Source organism: Gekko japonicus, unplaced genomic scaffold, assembly GCF_001447785.1.
Source record: "Gekko japonicus isolate JY-2015 unplaced genomic scaffold, Gekko_japonicus_V1.1 scaffold990, whole genome shotgun sequence".
Lineage (NCBI taxonomy): Eukaryota > Metazoa > Chordata > Lepidosauria > Squamata > Gekkonidae > Gekko > Gekko japonicus.
Window position 1 is genome coordinate 176,876 of NW_015175385.1, and position 11,693 is coordinate 188,568.

The 11,693-nt window shown below is 45.2% G+C and overlaps 1 protein-coding gene across 2 annotated transcripts in view; it reads left to right on the forward strand.

The window, feature by feature from the left end:
- Positions 1–262: 262 nt before the first annotated feature.
- LIMA1 (LIM domain and actin binding 1) overlaps positions 263–11,693 on the forward strand; it is a 78,004-nt gene continuing 66,573 nt past the window's right edge. Inside the window, exon 1 of one of the 2 annotated variants that reach the window (XM_015425629.1) lies at positions 263–317. The gene's annotated coding sequence lies outside the window, so the exon portion shown is untranslated. Of the gene's footprint in view, positions 318–2,515; positions 2,540–11,693 lie in introns of those variants that run through there. The other variant, XM_015425630.1, reaches the window with a different exon arrangement.

Below are 11,693 nucleotides of genomic sequence, written 5' to 3' on the forward strand. Positions count from 1 at the left end.
CCATGTCCCTAATAAAGGAAATGCAGCGATGAGTGATTTACTGCTTTTCCCTACCAGAAGGCCCAAGGCAGTTTACAAAATTATGCTTAAGCACACACACAAAATAATAACAGCTGTAAACAGAACCCTGTAATTCACACCACCATCACAACAGCAATCCACGCCCCTCTTCAGTTATAGACAACTGCAAAGTCTTCTGCTACAAGACACGAAGTGTGGATAAGCTAGTACAGGCCAGTATGGAGTATCCAGTAGGAAGATGTCCAAGATGGTATGTTCCATCTCCTGCTTTGATCCCCCTGAGAGTCACAGTACCGGTAAGAAATTTACTTTCACCCCTGCAGGAGAATAATTTGTTTACCTCTCCGTCTTGGATAAGTGCCCTTGTTTAAATTGGGGGACACGAAGCTTCTTTCTACTGTCAGACAATTGGTCTATCAAGCTCAGTATTGTCCACTCTGATTGGTTGCAGCTTTCCAGGGTCTTTGGGGGAGAGATTTCACAGTACTTATAACTAGACTCGGGAGGGAAGCTAAGTTGTGTTGGTACTTGGATGGGAGACCACCAAGGAAGGCTCTGCAGAGGAAAGCAATGGCAAGCCACCTCTGCTTCTCATTTGCTTTGAAAGCCCCTTGCTTGGGTCACCAAAAGTTGGCTGCAACTTGACAGCACCTATCTATTACTGAACCTGAGACTTTCTGCATCCAAGACAACTGCTCTACTATGTAGCCACAACTTTTCCCTGAGACCATTAGCATGGTTCACCAAACTGTGCATTCTCCAGGGTCCAATTATAAACTCTTTCTTACAAAGCGGTTTTTAGTCACTTGGACTTGACTTAAATCAGGACACACAAAACAATCCTATGACATTTCTTTTTAGAAGCAAGTCTCACTAAACTGGATGGGGTTTTGCTCCCATGTAGGACTGTAGCTACAGTCTTATTGAATCATAATTAAGAATTGTTTACTAAAAAGTTAAATTATTTAGATGTTCATATTTTTCACATCCTGATTTCTGCTTTTGGTTTTACCTTATTTCTTCTTTCCATAAAAGGCTAGGTGAAAACCTTACAAATACCATGATTTAAATAAATCCAGAGGGGTTGCTGTGTTAAGTTTATTGTTGCAAAAATAATCAGGAGTGGAAGAATATCATGCTAGTCTTTAAAGTGCCATTAGACTCCTGTTTATTTTAGATATATCCAGAATTCCTGCCTCTGGTTAATTAATATATGGTATCAGGAATTAGCCCTGACCTGGATAGGCCAGGCTAGCCGCTAGCCTGATTTTGTCAGATCCTGGAAGCTAAGCAGGGTCGGCCCTGGGTAGTATTTGCATGGGAGACCACAAAAAAATATCAGGGTCATGACGCAGGGCAAGGGTCACCTCTGGACATCTCTTGTGCTGAGAGCCCCGTGGGATTGCCCTAAATCAGCTGTGATATGATGGGGGGGAAATAACGAATTAAAGGATTTATAAAACCTTTGTGCCCTAACCTGGATAGCCCAAACAAGTCTGATCTCATCAGATCTTGGAAGCTAAGGAGAGTCAGCCCTGATTAGTATTTGGATGGGAGACCACCAAGGAAGTCCAGGGTCATGGCAAAACCACTTCTAAACGTCTCTTGCCATAACTCAGCTGTAACTTGATGGCACCAGAAGAGAAAAGGGAAAAAACCCTTCAAATTGTGCTATGCTGAAATGTGATTTTTGAGCAGGATGTATTGCAAATAAAATCCACTTCTTTACCCTGCTGCAGCCTTTGCTAAACTCCTAACCAGTTTGGTGTAGTGGTTAAATTCGGGGACTCTAATCTGGGAGAACTGGGTTTGGTTCCTCACTCCTCCACTTGCAGCTGCTGGATGACCTTGGGCAATGGGCAAGCCATAGTTCTGTCAGGGCTGTTTTCTCAAGGACAGTTCTGAAAAGAGCTCTCTCAGCCCCACCTACCTCACAGGGTGTCTGTTGTGGGGAGGGGGAGGGGAAGGAGTTTGTAAGCCGCTCTGAGACTCCGAGTGAAGGGCGCGGTATAAATCCAATCCGTCTTCGTCGTCGTCTTCTTCCCCTTAGACTGTTAAATAACATACAGCCATGAAGTCTGAGTACCGTTCGTTCTTTTTTTAAAAAATCAGGATCTTAATTAACTTGTGTATATTTTTTCTAACTAACACTGGCTGGCATTGCCGTGGTTTCCGGAAACCAATTTGTGTCAGAGGGGCAAAGTTTTCTCCAGGTTGACGGATCAAGACAGACAAGTTACTTTCTCTTGCAGAGCAGTGCACATGCGCCCTCCCAAACCTTTCTTGCGCTCGTGGCAAGCGGGGGGGGGGGGGGGGGATGAACTGTCAGGCAAGAGCATGCGCAAAGAAACTTGAAGAGTCCTAGGTTGGAAGGTGAGGGGGCGTGGCTTAGAGGGTGGGCGGCTCGGGTTCCAGAAGGAGGCGTGGCCAGCCCGTGTCTTTTTTGCTCGGCGTTCCAGGCGCGCTGTAGTGATAGCAAAGGCAACAGGTGCGTATACCGGGGACGAGGGGAGCGGCGGTAAGGAAGTCTAGGTTTTGCAGAGCCTGTTTTTCTTTTGCATTTGGGTGCAGCAATCCTCTAATAGTGTCTTGTAAAACAAAATTTCAGGTGCGTTAGTGGTAACCTTAAAAAGGGAGGGGGGTGGGTATATCCTTTACACCTGCTTCTCTCTGGTCCCGAAGAGGTGATGCTCTTTCGCATGCAGTGAAGGCAGCAGGTGTAATAGAGAAGCGCCATGCCTTGGATAGGAATTGCTGAAGTCCGGTATGCACTGACGGGGGGAGGGGTAGCCAAGTTATTGGTTAAGGTAGATAAGGGAATTTTAAGGCCTGCGTAGGTTATGTGTGGGCCTGTGGGAAACCTTAATTTGGAAGCAGATGTATCATCATGGTGTGTGATTGATAATTCTCCTCTGTCCTGTTGTGTGAGATCTTCCATAACTGTGAGATCCAGTGTGGTGTAATAATTAAGAGTGTGCTTGAGTAGGGAGGCTTGCAGATAGCAATGCCATGATTGAGCTGTGAATTTTATGAAATAATCTTGGGCATGCTGCCATCTGTTTAACCAACTTCATAGGGTTGTTGTGAGGTTAAGACAGGGGGACCATACATGGAAGAAGGGGGCAATAAAGTATAATGAAGTTGCTGGTCCTTCAGGTAGCTTTTTAGGAGTGGGGTGATCACATAGGTCAGGAGAGGGATTGTGGGTGCTGTGGTGTGTTAGATTGTAATTTTTTTCAACCCCTGAGTTAGTCTCCTGCAAGGAAACGTTTGGTTGTTTTAGCCTTGTTTTAGCCTTCTGAGATGTGAAAATGTTATTTGTCAGAGGTGTTGGTGCCATCCTGAGAATAACAGCCATAGCAGATACTCAGGTTCTTTTCTTTTAAAAGTTACTTTGGGATTTTGAAATATGAATGTTTTTGATTGTGTTATCTTACCTGTCTGAAGATGGTTACTACTTTCTTCTTTTTAAAAGAACCTAGTACTGCTTGGCTTCCTTATTAATGTTAAAGGAATCCTTTGGACTCCCTGGTTGGCAGCTAGTTATATGGGTGGATCACCATAACAAGCAGATGAAGGCCTTCTCTGTTCCTCAGGTCAGGTTGTTGTAGCTACCACTCCCTCTTTGTATTTCTCCTATCTCTTGGTCAGCAACCTGACGCCAGGCAGGAGCACTCGGGAGACTGGATCTGATCCATGGGCTTCTAGCTGCTGAGATCTGTTTTCTTAGCACTAAACAAACAGTGATCCTTGAAGACTTGAAGTGTTTGGTGTGTGCTGTGGCCTATTCAGTTCTTTCTTCCTTATGACTCTTGTAGCATTTTGAATTTTTTGAATGTGTAGGGAGGGATGGCTGGATTTCAGTTACGGATGTTGATTCTAGGAAGTGGTATTACCCATGCTGAATGATTTTGATTAACTCAGGTCCCGGTCACACGGGCCGGAAAAAGTGTGGGGGTGAAGTGTGGCTGTTTGCCCCAGAGCACAATAACGCGCGGCCGCCCGATCACACGTCCCGTCGAGGTCCCGTGGTTAGGGGGTGATGTGCCGATCACACGGCTATCCAGCAGCACGACAAAGAAGCGGCGTGGCGTGATCACAGCAGCAATCGCTAGGCGCCACTCCCATGGCAAACGGGTGTTGGTTTTACCGCAGTTTGTGTGCATGTGCCGTTGGGTGCTTTTGCGCATCCTGCAGAGACTTTAGGGGGGAAAAACCCCTTGTTTGCGAAGGAACATCGGCGGGCGCCGGATGCCACGGGAGTCCACTGGAAACGCGATCAGATGCCCGCCCTTGCCCCACGGTGTCCAGAAACCAGTACCTCTTAGGTACTAGTTTTTTAGTCTGCATCTTCGGCGGGACGCCATGGGATAGCCACGGGAGCACTATGCTTCCCAGATGTTGCAGTATGATCTCGCCCGTAAAATCCGCCTATCATCCGTATCTTTAGCTCGGCAAATGCTCCATGTGACTGGGGCCTCAGTCTTGGATGCCCATGTGGCATTTTTCTGCAGAGCCTGAAATCAGGGCTGGCGTCAGTATATCCTGAGGTGGGGCAACTGACAGGGCCCAGAACTTCTGATGAGGCCCACTGCTGCTTACCCATGCACCTCACCTGCCACCTCTGTACTCATTTGCCCAACTGCATAGAGTGGGCATGTGGGTGGTGCACAGTGGTGGCACTCCTGGTGGCAATGGCAGCAGCAATCCTGGATGCATGAACTGGCCAGTGCTGTTAGGGAATGGGTGTGTAGATGGTGAAGGCAACTGAGCATGGGCAATGGAAAGGCTTGCAAATGGGAGAAGATGGGGGGCATGCAGGTTTAGGGGTGGAAAGGAAGGTATGAGGGGGGGCCTGGGCACTGTCTGCTGGCGTCCACCAAAACTTGGAACTGGCTGTGCCTGAAGTCACTGGATTGTTGGTGTGGTCCTTCTGTCATGTATATTCTGTATCGAAATGTTCCAGTTTTGCAGAGGGTGATCAAGTAATTGTTATGAATTTGGTGGTGCAAAACTGTTAATGTAGCGCTCATGTAGGAAGAACTTGGAAGGAAACTAAATAGCAAAGCTCTGGGATCCTGTGGCTGCCAATTTCTTATCCAGATGTTTGTATTTACAGACTACTTCACAAAGTGGAAGTGGCTGTCTCTATAGGTGCCTGCATATTCCTAACCTAGATTTGGTTTCTTTTAAGGGAGGAGTACTGATCCTGGGGAGGAAGGTGTGGGTGGACAACTCACTCTTAACAGTACTTTATGAACCTTTCCAAAGCACCTAAATAGTTGTTTATCCTTTGACTGGTTAAAGCTTTGGGTGTGCCTGGAAAGATTAATCAAGTTTACCCAAAATCTCCTCCCAATTTATGGCCTTGACTCACCTTCCTACCTGCACCCGAGAAGTCTCTCTTAGGTGCATTGTCAAATGAGGAAGTGGCTACTAATGCTCAGAGTGGAAAGTTTCTTTTGAAGCAAAACTGGATATTCTCAACTCTAACCTACAAAAGGAAAAGTTTTCAGAGTGGGGCTATTTGGTTTCAATTCAGGCATCTTTACAGTGAACAGTCATTTTCTTATGTAAATCATGGATAGCTTCCATCCCACCCCTGTTGTATGGGCCGGGCGAGAGATCTCCATTTGAAAATGAGAAGGGAGCTTTGTATGAAATATTGATTCTTTTACTGTGTATAAGGAAAGCTTTGCTATTTATTTTTTAATTTATTTATTCAAATTTTATCCCGCCCTTCCGCCGAAGCGGCTCAGGGTGGCTCACAACATTAATAAAACCAACATAGATAAAACATCAGTCCATAAAACAACTTTACATAAATACAATAAATATAAGTAAAAGTGGTTTGGTAAATGAGCCTGCATACCATAAAACCACATTTGTGACATCCTGTGTTACGCCGAAGGGATTTTCTGCGGATAGTTATGAGGAAAGTACAACAATCACATCTTTCTTTTGCATGTGTTTGAAATGAGGGGAGGGAGAAGGATGCTCTGAATGAATTACTTCAAGGAGCCTTTCCTCCTTTACAAAAAAGGGGGGCGGGTAATTGGAGGAGTGACTGCGAAACGTGTGGTCTTTATTTTCCTTTCTGTGATTCTGATAAATATTTGAAGGAGAGTTAATTGACTTGATATAGCTGTATCCCACTCCCAGGCACACGCATTCTCTCTCTGCTGGGCACCTGTTCTTCCTATATGATCTGGCATCATTTCTCCTCTGTCACTGACATTTAATTCTATCCATGATGATAATTCATATGGACACTGATGTCAAGAATTCTCTTCTTGATTCCTATATATGTTTAAGTGGCACTAACTACCTTGCTGTTAGTTTTCTAAGGTGATGCTTTAGGAATAGCTATTGGTTAGAAAAGCCGGCCTTGTACTTTGAAGGTACTGGTCTCCATGCAGGAGGGGAGAGTGATGTTGTAAGCCACTTTGAGTCCTTGTTGGGCAGAACAGTGGGATATAAACATCTAAATTTTCCTGACTTGCCAAAGGTAGTGAAGTAATGGCTGATGCACTGCAAGATCTGTATAATGATACTATTGTTTGTGAGGTAGTGTACACTGGGCTGAGAGCTTGTGTCTTGCCCAAGGACAGCCAGCAAAGGGTTTTTTTTGTTGTTGCATGCACCAAATTTTTAATATGGGTAGACATAAAGGTAGTGTATACATGTGATACATGCACATTTATCGCTATGTGTATTACAAAAGTACATTTGCTGAGGAGATCTGCTATAGCCCCCTACCAGCCATAGTTCTGTATAGCATATAAAGTGATTCTGCTTTGCCTTGCTGGGCAGAGATTCAGACCTAGGTTTTGCCCTTTTAAATACTAACCCCTTATTGGGACTGATATCCATAGATTTTTCTAAGCTGAATACTTAAAACTTAGCTGTCCATGATCACCCCCAAAACGGCATACTTGAAGGCATTTTTTGCAGGAAATTCTAAGCTTGACCGCTGTGCTCAGTGAGGGGACTCATTTGTCATGTGTACCCTGGCACTGAATAGAGCCGCTAGCCAGTACAGACTGTGTGCTGGCTAAGCTGACAGCAGAAACAGGTAATTGTACTATTGCAGATGTCCATCTCTTGTGCCATAAACGTTACTCTTGGAAACAAGAAACCCTTTATATAGGGTGTTAAATGACCTCCTTGCATTTGAATATGAGCCTCCTGATTCAGTAGGGATCTCTTATCAGCTGTTTTGCCAAGTCTAGTAGCAAATGTTTCCTACTGTCTTTTGATAAACTCTGAAGTTTACCCCCACCGCCGAAATGTTTTGTCTGGGTTAGTGAATGTTAAGAGAGCTTTCTTTTGACAGCTGTTAGGAATGCTCTGTGGAAGAAGGTGGTCGGAGGACTCTGTTTATTTGCTTCATTTATAGCCTACCTTTCTCAGATACACATCAAGGCAGATTACAAGATATAAAAAAACAATTTAGTCACACAACATAAGTCATCAAGTAACCGGTAAAACTCCTGCCGACCTAGCAGTTCGAAAACAAGAAATTGCAAGTAGATAAATAGGTACCACTTCGGTGGGAAGATAACAGCATTCCGTGTGCCTCGGCATCTAGTCGTGCCGGCCACATGACCACGGAAACATCTTCGGACAGTGCTGGCTCTTCGGCTTGGAAATGGAGATGAACACTGCATTCCTAGAGTTGGATTCGACTGGCTTTCGAGCAATGGAAACTTTTACCTTTACCTAATCAGTAAAATAGGGCTAAGACTACCGAATTAGAGGACAATCCAGACAGAACAAATTTACCCTGAGCTAAACTCCTGTAGATAATGACTCTCTCCATCAGTTGCATGAAGTAGGTTGAAAACGCTTTTTAAACTTCCTTCAGGCATCATCAATTGCCAGTTTCTTCATACCCTCCATGCATCTGACAAAGAGAATTGTGTTTCTCGAAAGCTTATGCTACAATAAAGTTTGTTAGTCTTAAAGGTACTACTGGCTTTTTACTATTTTGCAGCAACAGACTAGCACATCTAACTCCTATGGATCTAGGTTAGAATGTGTTTTCCAAGGTCTGTTGTGTGTTTTACTTCTTCTCTTGGAAACTGGATTTACACATACAATGCAAAGAGGTGGTAGCTTGGATCGTACCATTTCACAATGTAGGTGGGAATTCCCTCTTTGGGATGCTTTGCTAGAGTAAAATGGGCTGCCCCATCTCAACCTGCAGGTAGAAAATCGTAGAAAATAAGTGGCAAAGCGAAGGGACAAAGAAACAAGTCTGTAACCCCATTCTGATGGCAACCAGCTGACTAGCAAAGGATCTCCGTCACTTGAATTGAACCATTTTGGCATTAAAAAGATGCATATTTTGAATTGCTTTTCTCTTCTTTACAAGCATATTAAATATGAGCAGAGAACAGCAGCCATCTTTGAGCTACTAGATGGGAGCTTTTTGTTTTAAAGGGTGAGCAAAATTGCTAGCATGCCTAGTTAATTTTGTTTGCTTCATTTATACCCTGTGTTTTCCCCCAGTGGACACAAAAATGGGTTACGTAGTTCTCCTCTCCTCCATTTTATCCTTGCAAAACCCCTCTGAGGTCCATTAGGCTGAATGTGTGTGAGTGCCCCAAGGTCACCCAGCAAGCGTCAGTAGTAGAGGTTTGAATGTTGGTGTCCATGCTCCTAAGTCAAGACACTCTAAAGCTGAGTCAGCGTTGCAGACCTTAGAACATAAGAAGAACAATGCTGGATCTGACCAGTGGTCCATCTAGTCCAGCATCCTGTTTCACACAGTGGTCAACTAGTTCCTCTGGGGAGCCAACAACAGGGCACAGAGTCTATCCAGTCCCTTCTTAAAGTCATCCAGGGGTCATTTCCTGTGGGAGCGCACAGGAGTGGAACTCTGTCAGTAAGGAGCCCATGGGGTGGGCACACGCAACAAGCCCCACCCCCTGCTCCCAGCAGCCCTCAGTTGGGCCACGAGGAGCAAGAAGCAGCCAGGTAAATTGCAGAGGCCCCCCCCCCCCGCCCCCCCCTCCGGGCCAAACCCTCCTTCCCCCTTCCTCCTTCCTCTGTGAGGTCAGATCTGTGCGTCCCCCCCCCCATAGCTAGCAATCCAAAACAGTCCAGTGGAGCCTGAGTGGTGGGTGTTGCCTTCTGACACACTTCCAGTGATGTCAGGGGGTGTGGCATATGTAAATAAGTTATGCTAATGAGCTCCTGCACCTCTTTTTCTACGAAATGACCACTGAAGTCATCTATGCTGGTGGGTATCACTTCACCCAGGCAGATATCTCATGAAAGTAGGAGTTGCCAATTAGTGGCTCCATATTCTCCAGTTCTGTGTTCCTGGTCATGTGGGTTTCATGAAGATGTGCTTTGCTGAAACATGTACCTGGAATAGAAAAGTAAAGAGTTCCTGAAAATGGTATGTACACCATAGTCATCTCACAAGAGGCAAGGAATTAAAGAAGTTGAGGAAAAATCTACTTCAAAGATGGAGGGCCAAAATATCACAGAGGCTTTAATTAATGATTCAGCAAAGGGGAAAGGGGTATCCCTGTCCTTGTTAAAACTGAAGCTTGGCCTTTCCCTCAGAATCAAACAAAATAATTGTCTGTGGCGACCCATTGTCTGTGTAAAGGAGTGGCATCCAAAACAAGGGGGTTATGTCTTCTGCATTGGAATTATGACTGATCAAAGGTTAAAGAACAGTGATAAAGCTATCTTTTATTGATTCACTAAGTAAAGTAGGTGGCTTTTGCCGGAATTAATCTAATGACAGTAGCTATTCCCTTTTTTAAGTTGTAGATTTAACAGGGTTTTCTAAAACTGGAGCTGACACAAGATGAAACCTTGGATGAAAACATTTTATATTCTTATACAATACAAATCTAGAGTGTTCAAATCATTTTTTTGGCCGTGCTTTCACTTTTGTCCTTTGCTTGCATAGGTTTTAGTCCTAACATGCTTTCACCTTGAACTGAAGGCTTGTTCTTTTAAAGCCATTTTTCTAAAACTAATACTGAATTTAAATACTTGCACAACTCAGTGTAGAATGGCCAGAAAAAGCTCTGAGGTAGGTTGTGAAGCAGTTTGGTTGTTATTGTTGTTCAGTCGCACGGTCGAGTCCGGCTCTTCGCGACCCCATGGACCAGATCACGCCAGGCCCTCCTGTCTTTCGCCGTCCTCTGAAGTTGGCTCAATTTCATGTTCGTTGCATCTATGACACTGTCTAACCATCTCATCCTTTGCCGTCCCCGTCTTCTTTGACCTTCAGTCTTTCCCAGCATCAGGGTCTTCTCCAGTGAGTGCTCCCTTCTCATTTGGTAGATCATCCACTAAAACAGCTCAGGACAAGCTACTATAGATATTCACAGGGTAGTTGTGCAGATAAAACGGTGGAGAAGGGTATTATAAGTTGCTTTGGGTCCCCAATGGGGAGAAAATCAGGGTATAAATACCTAGGAAAATGAATGAAATATTAGTTTGGCAGGACACTTGGAACTCCTCGCTTATGTGGGAATGAGTAACTCTTAAGGAGGGTGACATGACATGCCTGGTAGGGATCTGTCCTTGTCTTGTCTTTTTTTAAAGTTCTATCAACTTACTTAGTAAACACTGAAGGAGTTTCCAAGAAAGGGAAGTGGTATTTTAGAACTCTTGGTACTAGTGCGTGTAACTAGTGACATCCAGGTGCAGATTTGGAGTTGTTTGCTGAGAAATGTAAAGAAATTGTAAATATCAGTTTAATAGCTGCTTCTGAAATAAAGGATAACAGAATCTGTGCAACCTTTGATCTTAGCCACCTTAGGTACACATAGGAAGCTGCCTTATACCAAATCAGACCATCAAGGTCAGTATTGCCTAGACTGGCAGTGGCTCTCCAGGGTTTCAAGTAGAGGTCTTTCACATGAGGGGTCATGGCTCAATGGTACAACATCTGCTTGGCATGCAGAAGGTCCCAGGTTTAATCCCTGCATCTCCAGTTAGAAGGCCCAGGCAGTAGGTGATCTGAAAGACCTCTGCCTGAGAACCTGAAGAGCCGCTGCCAGTCTGAGAAGACAGCTTCATGTGTTCATATGACCCACTACCTGATCCTTCTAACTGGAGATGATGGGGACCTTCTGCATGCCAAGCAGAAGCTCCACTGCTAAACTATTGCCTCTCGCCAATAATAATAGAAGCAGCACCTGTACCTTTAAGAAAGGAGATCTCAGTGGCCATTGTGGGGGTTGCTAGGCAACCACAACAATATTGCCAGTTATCAAACATTGGTTTCTGACATTAAAAGGTGGCGGGGGGGGGGGAGCAGGCACATGGCCCAAAAATTTTTTGTAGGGGGGCAATTTTTTGTTAAGGGGGCCAAGCTCCCCCCTTTGCTGCTCTCAGTGGCTCACCAGAAATTGTTCTGGGCAGGCCAGCCAAATTTTCCTCCCTTCCCTCACAGGCTTGCCCAGTTCCGGGTGAGCCACTGAGGTTGGGGGGAGGGGACCTCAGGGGGCCCACCTGGAGCAGCTTCAGGTGAGCCGCTAAGCTTTGCTGGCCCACCCAGAGCAACTTCAGGTGAGCTGGCAACAGAGGGGAGGGGAGTTTAGTTGACTCACCCAGAGCAGCTAACCCACCTCTCCTCCCCTCCCTTGCTGGCTCACCTGGAGTAGCTCTGGGCAAGCCAACTGATCTGCCTCCCC